This window comes from Oncorhynchus clarkii, chromosome 29 (assembly GCF_045791955.1).
Source record: "Oncorhynchus clarkii lewisi isolate Uvic-CL-2024 chromosome 29, UVic_Ocla_1.0, whole genome shotgun sequence".
In the NCBI taxonomy this organism is placed as follows: Eukaryota; Metazoa; Chordata; class Actinopteri; order Salmoniformes; family Salmonidae; genus Oncorhynchus; species Oncorhynchus clarkii.
The window spans coordinates 857304-866541 of NC_092175.1; the positions used below are offsets into that span (position 1 = coordinate 857304).

Below are 9238 nucleotides of genomic sequence, written 5' to 3' on the forward strand. Positions count from 1 at the left end.
TTTAATTATTTTTTTAATAAGGCTGTAACGCAACAAAATGTGAAAGTCAAGGGGTCTGAATACTTTCCGAAGCACTGCACCTTGCTTGAAAATAATCAACAAATACCCTAACAGAGAACCCTACACTCAAAATCCACCAGCCTACTCCACTATTTATATATCTAGTCTTACCTCAAGCCAACATCCTTAAAAGGATGGGACACCACCACGCAACACACCCTGTAACCTTTCTCACGCCAAGTCTCGTACACCAAAATAGCTCTCTGCAGCTGCCACCACAACCTACATTTTCTGTGACTTAAGTTCCATCCCTGCAGTACAGTTGATAACCAATGCTATAAATGCAAAAAATCCAATGTTACTGAAGCATGCATGTATATAATTTAGCTTATCCCTCTGTACTACTCACACCACTCAGGATCCCACCCCCTTGACCCATCTTCCTCTACTTTCTTCAATGCCTCAGCATACGACAAGTTCTGCAACACTCTAACCCTGGAAACCTCAACCTGCCTCTCTCGCTTCAGACATTTCTGATCTTCAGCCCCATGGGCACCCCTACAATTTACACATACCACTACTTTTTCCAGTACTACACATTTCTGTCTCATGCCCTTCTGCAAACTTCCCACACCTATGAACCTCCCTCCTACACACTGCTACCACATGCCCATAAGCTTGACACCTGTAACAACGTAATGCATTTGGCACAAAAACTCATTCGGATGTAGAAATTATCCCGTACATCACTTTGTTGTGCAAAGGCTCAACATCAAAACTCAAAAGAACAGACAATGATTATTTTGTTTCACCACAATGCAATTACCACATTCGGACACTGGAGAGGTTGAAAGGACACTTGAATGTACCCTGGATACCCCATAACACCACCACAATGTTGGAGTGAGGTTGATATGGTAGAAATTGTTTTTAATAATGTCCAACACCCAGACGTGGATCCACCTGATATCCTCCATTACCAACCACCCTTCAACTTTTCATTATATCTACAGCTACTGTTGTTCTCATGTTATCATTATCTGATTAGAAAGTGTTCTTGCTCTATCATACTGGGCACATAATGAGATACACAGATCTTCCACTCCCAGAGGTGTCCTCTTAAACAGATTATCTTCGGTTATGATACCAGTATTGTTACTATAACTTGCACTGTAAATGATTGTACATGACTGTTTTTCCAACGTGTTGGGTAGTGGAAGTGATAGTTATCTGCAGCCTCACTTGATCTGTGATCAAAGTGTGTTCATGCAGGGTACTATTGCTATCCGGACAGCTGTGCTTCTCCTAGAGTTGCACTGTGAACAACTTTGGGAAAACTCCAGAAAAGGTTGCAGGGATAAAACAGGAAAAGATTTCCTGGAGAATATCAGCGTTCTGCTAACGGTCTCCTTTTTAGGTGTGGCTTGTATCGGGTTGATGGTGTACCTTATGGTTACCCCTGTGGCTGCTGCCTTCTATCTACTTCATATGGCAGTTAAAAGACCTGCGCACACCTAAAAGAGGGGGCAGAAACTGGAAAGTGTGGAAGTATGTTAGGGACTACTTCACAATTAAGTTGGTGAGGACAGTGGAGTTGGACCCAAACAAGAACTACATCTTAGGGTATCATCCACATCTTCTTGATGTGAAGGGTCTTGAGTCTTGGAGCCTTTGCCTCTTTCACCACTGAGGCCTGTGGTTTTCTGGCCGTCTTCCTTAGGGTGTGTTCCTGCCTATGCGTACTGGGTGTGCTCTTCAAAATCCCCCTCTACAGGGTGTATGTTTTGGTCACAGGTGGTTGTCCAGTCAGCAAGCCCAGTCTCAAGCACTTTTTGTCTAAAAGTGGGAAAGGCAATGAGTTGGTGATTATTATAAGGGGTGCTGCAGAGCCTATGCCTGGGGTCAATACTGTGGTTATGAAGCAGAGGAAAGGCTTCATCAAGGTGGCCCTGGAGTTTGGGACTGGCCTGGTTCCCGTCTACTCGTATGGGGAGAACCATCTCTTCTACCAGGTGAACTTCTCAGAGGGCAGTGTGGATTGGAGGTTACAGCAACTCTTTAAGAAGATCATGGGCATTGCCAGCTGTCCGTTTGTGGCTGAATGCTGGTTTTAGATGCCTTACCACTGCCTATCACCATTGTCATGGGTAGTCTTATCCCAGTGCCAAAGCGGCCTTTCCCCACTCAGGAGGAAGTGGACCACTATCATGGCCTCTACATGGAGGCCCTGGCCAAGCTCTTCAATGAACACAAGACCAGCTGTGGACTCTGACAGGCATGAGCTGTTTGATCATATAGACCAATCATTTAGACTGCTCCCACAAGGCCAATGTGAATGACGTGATTTGTCATGGTGTCCTTCTCCACATTGAGGCTACTTTAACGAACGCATTCCAGCTCAGGATCTGATCCAGTGATGTCCCAATCATTAATCCCTGGATCCACCAAGCAGCATGGCTATTGGCTAATAGCTTTTCACTGCATTTACAGTAAGAATGACTACAAGGGAACAGTTGCATGTGCTTTATTTGCAGCAATAATTTAACCATGAATCTAAATACCTCTCAGATACACTGCATTTCATAACAAACAGAGACTGATTGTGTGACTTAGGATTTATAACGAAATACTGTGCGTACATGTTGAATACAATCAGACTTTGTAATCCACCACCCCAGACCATAGTGGACCCTCCACCTCCAAATCGATCCCGCTCCAGAGTACAGGCCTCGGTGTAACGATCATTCCTTCGACGATAAACACGAATTAGACCATCACCCCTGGTGAGACAAAACCGCGACTCGTCAGTGAAGAGCACTTTTTGCCAGTCCTGTCTGGTCCAGCGACGGTGGGTTTGTGCCCATAGGCAACGTTGTTGGAGAGTATCTTCCCAATACACACAACAAACAAAAGCTGTGAGAAATGAACAATATATATTTTTTTTATATCACAAGTTACAAACAGACCATGAGGTTTTTTTTTATTGCCCTTTTTCATGGTATCCAATTGGTAGTTACAGTCTTGTCCCATCACTGCAACTCCAGTATGGATTCGGGAGAGGCAAAGGTCAAGAGCCGCGAGTCCTCTGAAACACAACCCAGCCAAGCTGCACTACTTCTTAACACAACGCCCACTTAACCTGGAAGCCAGCTGCACCAATGTGTCAGAGGAAACACCGTACACCTGGTGACCATGTCAGCGTGCATTGTGCCAAGCTCACCACAGGAGTCACTAGTGCGTGATGGGACAAGAACATCCCTACCAGACAAACCCTCCCCTAACCCGGATGACGCTGGGTCAATTGTACGCCGCCCCATGGGTCTACCGGTGGTGGCCGGCTGCGACAGAGCCTGGACTCAAACCAGGATCTGTAGTGGCACAGCTAGCACTGCCTTAGACCACTGCGCCACTCAGCAGGCCCAGGAACCTGAGGTTTTTGTCCATTGTACCTTCCCCTCTCCTCTTCAATATCAGCACATATTGAAGAGACAAGACAAGGACGAAAATAAAGAAATGTTGAGAATGAAAGGTTTGCTTGGGTCTTCTAAAATGCGGTCCTCAATTTCAATGACATTGGTGAGGTGGGAAGAGAGGCTGCAACGGCTCTTTGCGAATTGCAGCACGGTTAAAACCAGTTGACATCATAACAGATTCAGCTGGAATAGGAAATGGTTTCCCCTCCACACACTCCAACACCATCATACATCTAGGGAGACCACTGAATTTGTGCCAGTGATCATTGTTTTTCCAACTGGAGACTCCTATTGGTCCATTTTTTTTAAAGAGCAATCTGTATTTAGTTATGGATTAAATATTTGTCATGCATAGGCTTCCTACAGAGAGGCCTATAAGTGCATGGAAGATTTCCCCTGGGGGGATAAAGTACATTTCCTTCCCAAGCAAAGTAGAAGGTTTGAGTCTGTAGAACTTCGTAGCTCAACACTTAAATGTCATAGAGATCTCTCCAAATGCATCGAAGTCGTGTCTTTCATGTGCATTTTGCAGCTTGTTTCTAGCATAAAGCATTGTTATACAATGAGTTTACAAAACATTAAGAACACCTTCCTAGCATTGAGTTGAACCCCCCTTTTGCCCTCAGAACAGCCCCAATTTGTTGGGGGCATGGACTCTAACAAGGTTCGAAAGCCTTCCACAATTATGCTGGCCCATGTTGACTCCAGTGCTTCCCACAGTCGTTGGCTAGATGACATTTGGGTGGTGGACCATTCTTGATACACACGAGAAACTGTTGAGCGTGAAAAACCCAGCAGCTTTGTAGTTCTTGACACAAACAGGTGCGCCTTGCACCTACAGTACTACCACACCCCGTTCAAAGACTAACATTTTTTAATCTTGCCCATTCACCCTCTGAATGGCACACATACAAAATCCATGAGTCAATTGTCTCAAGGCTTAAAAATCCTTATTTAATCTGTCTCCTCCCTTCATCAACACTGATTGAAGTGGATTTAATTGAAGTGTCATCAATAAGGGATCATAGTCAGTCTTTGTAATGGAAAGAGCAGGTGTCCTTAATGTTTTGTATACTCAGTGTAGATCGCTTTATTTAATCAGAATCCTTTAGTTTTTTCAAAACCTTAAGCTAACAAGGGCTATGTATGCATTTTTGCCATTTTCTTTAACAAAAAAGTAGGCTATGGCATATCCTCACACAGGCCTACCCCCTCAATTCAGGCGCTGGTTTTAACTGAACACACCAAGCCATTCACAGACTCAGAGGTATTTTAGGAGTGGTGACATCATTGGAGGAATTGGCCTACACAGAACAGGCCTACCTCTACTAGAATCTGGCCTGTTGAGAGGTCATTATAACTCTGATAAGGAGCCTTATCATGGGCAATGAAACATGTTGGATGGCCAGTCCTTGCATTCATCTACATTTGTTTATGTGTAACTGTGTTTTTGTCACACTGCTTTATATTGGCCAGGTCGCAGTTGTAAATGAGAACTTGTCCTCAACTGGCCTACCTGGTTAAATAAAGGTGAAAACAAAAAAATAATGGCTTTGTCTATGATTTTGAGATTGATTTAATTTCTCCAGCCTCATCCCTCAGCTTTTTACCGATGTGTTGAGTTTGAAGCGGATCCTAGATTAGCACTTAGCATTAGTGTCTACCTAGAGTGCTGGGTGGGCTTTCTGTCATCAGGGATAGGGCTCCTGAGTGGCGCAGCAGTCTAAGGCACTGCATCTTAGTGCTAGAGGTATCACCACAGACCCAGGCTGTGTCACAACTGGTTGTGATTGGGAGTCCCATAGGGTGGTGCACAATTGGCCCAGTGTCATCCGGGTTTGGATTTGGCTGTGTTCGGCCGCCATTCTAAGTAAGAATTTGTTCTTAACTGACTTGCCTTGTTCAATAAAGGTGAAAAAAAAATAGGTCTGGGCAGCAGGCGCTGTGTCTAATATTGCTCTCAGATGGTTTCCCTCTGGTGTATTTCTGTCAGAGTGCTGGTCTAGAGGCAGGTGGTGGCTAGCCATGCATGCGGTCACTGATTTCATTGCTGAGCTGAACACGGGTTACCGCTTCATGAGGGAAGCAGCAGAGTACAGGGAAGCAGCAGGGTACAGTAGAGCCGGGAGCTAAATTGCCTTGGTAGTCTATGAAAGTGGAGGGAAACTGACATAGTGTTGTTTTTTTTATACATTGAGCATGGTCTGGATTATGTTTTCCATTTTCCTATTTTTTTTTAAATTAAAGGGTCTATCAAACAAAAGTGATTTGGGATAATGAGGGAACTCTTCTCCACATCTCTCTACTGGTTGTCTTTGAACATGTGGAACCTTGTTAGCATAACCATCTCTTCCACTATCATTCAACAACGATAAAAGGAGCATAAAAGACTGATCCCTCAATCCACTGGTGGGTAGCCATATACTGTACTGGCTGTAATACATATGAATTATAACAAATTAATTAACATGATCTATGACACTCAAGCGGAGTTCTGAAGCACTGCGTACTGAATTAATGGGGCTGCGCCATGGGGAAAATTATCAGGCGCTTCCCATTGGTTGACATTCAAAACCTGTGCGGGATTCAGGAAGTCATTCCAGGAGCTGGGAGGAGCGTTGGTGGTGCACCCCTGCATTCTTGATCAATATTGCTAAGCAACAACACTTCACAGCCGAGAGAGTGAAGAAGCCAAAATGAATTTGCACTGGCAGATAATACATTTGTCTTGAGAATGTACTCAGAGTAATCCGTGGGTAGAACGCACTACTACAGTTAATAGGCACTAAGGGGGAATTCTGATCCGAGTTAAAACTTATTTGGGATAGGGGGCAGCATTTTCACTTGGATGAATAGCGTGCCCAGAGTGTCCTCCTACTCAGTCCCAGATGCTAATATATGCATATTATTATTAGTATTGGATAGAAAACACAATGAAGTTTCTAAAACTGGTTGAATGATGTCTGAGTATAACAGAACTCATATGGCAGGCAAAAACCTGAGAAGAAATCCTAACATCCAAAACCTTGCATAACTTGGCAGAATTATTATCTTCCTCCTCAAAGCTATTACTCGTCTCATCACTATAGTCACCAAAAGCAGGCTACCTAAGTATGGCTCTCAATCAGAGCCAACGATAGACAACTGCCTCTGATTGAGAACCATACCAGGCCAAACACATAGAAAAAGAAAACCTAGACCTACAACATAGAATAACCACCCACATCACACCCTGACCAAAATAGAAACATACAAAGCAATCTACGGTCAGGGCGTGACAGATACACATCTTCTTCTTCATGATTAGGCGTCTTCTAACACTTGAGAATCATTAATATTCTCTGGTGAAGATGATGAATTAGCAAACGATTGGAGTATTCTTAATTCTTAATTTCGTCCAATAACTTCTGCCAGACATACATTTGAAGTCAGAAGTTTACATACAATTAGGTTGGAGTCACTAAAACTCGTTTTTCAACCCCTCCAGGAATTTCTTATTAAACTATAGTTTTGGCAAGTCAGTAAGGACATCTACTTTGTGCATGATACAAGTAATTTTTCCAACAATTGTTTACAGACAGATTATTTCACTTATAATTCACTGTATCACAAATCCAGTGGGTCAGAAGTTTACTTACACTAATGGGGAAATCAAAAGAAATCAGACCTCAGAAAACAATTGTATGGTTCATCCTTGGTAGCAATTTCCAAATGCCTGAAGGTACTATGTTCATCTGTACAAACAATAGTACACAAGTATAAACACCAAGGGACCACGCAGCCAGCATACCGCTCAGGAAGGAGACGTGTTCTGTCTCCTAGAGATGAACGTACTTTGGTGCGAAAAGTGCAAATCAATACCAGAACAAAAGCAAAGGACCTTGTGAAGGTGCTGGAGGAAACGGGTACAAAAGTATCTTTATCCACAGTAAAACGAGTCCTATATCGACATAATCTGAAAGGCCGCTCAGCTAGGAAGAAGCCACTGCTCCTAAACCACCATAAAAAAAGTCAGACTATGGTTTGCAACTGCACATGGGGGACAAAGATTGTACTTTTTGGAGAAATGTCCTCTGGTCTGATGAAACAAAAGTATAACTGTTTGGCCATAATGACCATCATGTTTGGAGGAAAAAGGGGAAGGCTTGCAAGCCGAAAAACACCCTCCCAACCGTGAAGCACTAGGGTGGCAGCATCATGTTGTGGAGGTACTTTGCTGCAGGAGGGACTGGTGCACTTCACAAAATAGTTGGCATCATGAGGAAGGAATATTATTTGGATATATTGAAGCAACATCTCAAGACATCAGTCAGGAAGTTAAAGCTTGGTTGCAAATGGGTCTGTGGCAAACTGGCTTAAGGACAACAAAGTCAAGGTATTGGAGTGGCCATCACAAAGCCCTGACCTCAATCCTATAGAAAATGTGTGGGCAGAACTGAAAAAGTGTGTGCGAGCAAGGAGGCGTACAAACCTGATTCAGTTACACCAGCTCTGTCAGTAGGAATGGGCCAAAATTCACCCAATTTATTGTGGGAAGCTTGTGGTCAGTTGTAGTCAGTAGTTGTGGTAAGTAGTTGGTGGTCGAGGTCAGCTGTAGTGGTCAATAGTTGTGGTAAGTAGTTGTGTGGTTGTGGTTGGTGGTTGTGGTCATTAGTTGTGTGATTCAGTATTTGTGTATTTCAGTAGTTGTGGTTAGTAGTTGTGTGGTCAGTAGTTGTGGTCAGTCATTTTTTGGTTGTGGTCAGTGTAATATTCATGTGTAAACATACTGAATTGTAATTGGATGCATTTTACCGCCGTATCATACTGTGCTATGATTGGTTAAGACCACCCAGATGGCTAGGTCATGGTCAGTTGATCATGGTTGGAGACACGTGAACATGCCAGTTGTAGCTAGCTAATAAAGAGCTACGTTAACAAATATCCTGTAGTACTGCATTTTATTATTCTGTACAAAGCTTGCAAAGCAAGACAGTCAGTAGTTATGGTCGGTAGTTGTGTGCTTGTGTTTAGTAGGTGTGGTCAATAGATGTGGTTAGTAATTTTTGTGGTTAGTAGTTGTTTGGTTATGGTCAGCAGTTGTGTGCTTCTGGTCATTAGTTATGTGGTTTAGTAGTTGTGTGCTCGGTAGTTGTGATCAGTGGTTGTGGTCAGTAATGATCAGTTGTTTTGGTAAGTAGGTGTGTGGTTTAGTAGTTGTGGTCAGTAGTTTGTGATTGTGATCAGTAGTTGTGGTAAGTAGTTGTGTGGTTCAGTAGTTGTTTATTTCATTAGTTGTGGTTAGTAGTTGTGTAGTTGTGGTCATTATTTGTGTGGTTCAGTAGTTGTGTGGTTGTGGTCAGTAGTTGTGTTGTTGTGGTCAATAGTTGTGGTAAGTAGTTGTCGGTAGTGGGCAGTCGTTTTGGTAAGCAGGTTTGTGGTTGTGGTCAGTCGTTTTTTGTGGTTGTGGTCAGTAGATGTGGTCAGTAGTTGTGGTCCGTAGTTGTGGTCAGTAGTTGTTGTTTAGTAGCCAGTGGTTGTTGTTGGTAGTTCTGGTAAGTAGTGGTCAGCAGTTGTGTGCTTCTGGTCGTTAGTTGTGTATTTCAGTAGTTGTGATCAGTGGTTGTGGTCTGTGGTTGTGGTCTGTAGTTTTGGTAAGTAGGTGCGTGGTTTAGTAGTTGTGGTCAGTGTTTTGAGATTGTTTTCAGTACTTGTGATCAGTAGCGGTCAGTAGTTTTGGGAAGTAGTTGTGTGATTGTGGTCAGTAGTTTTGTGGTCTGTGGTTG

The 9238-nt window shown here is 43.3% G+C and overlaps 1 pseudogene; it reads left to right on the top strand.

Annotated features, from left to right (window-relative positions):
- The first annotated feature begins 1266 nt into the window (after positions 1–1266).
- LOC139387783 (diacylglycerol O-acyltransferase 2 pseudogene) lies at positions 1267–2272 on the top strand (annotated as a pseudogene).
- The last annotated feature ends 6966 nt before the right edge of the window (positions 2273–9238 follow it).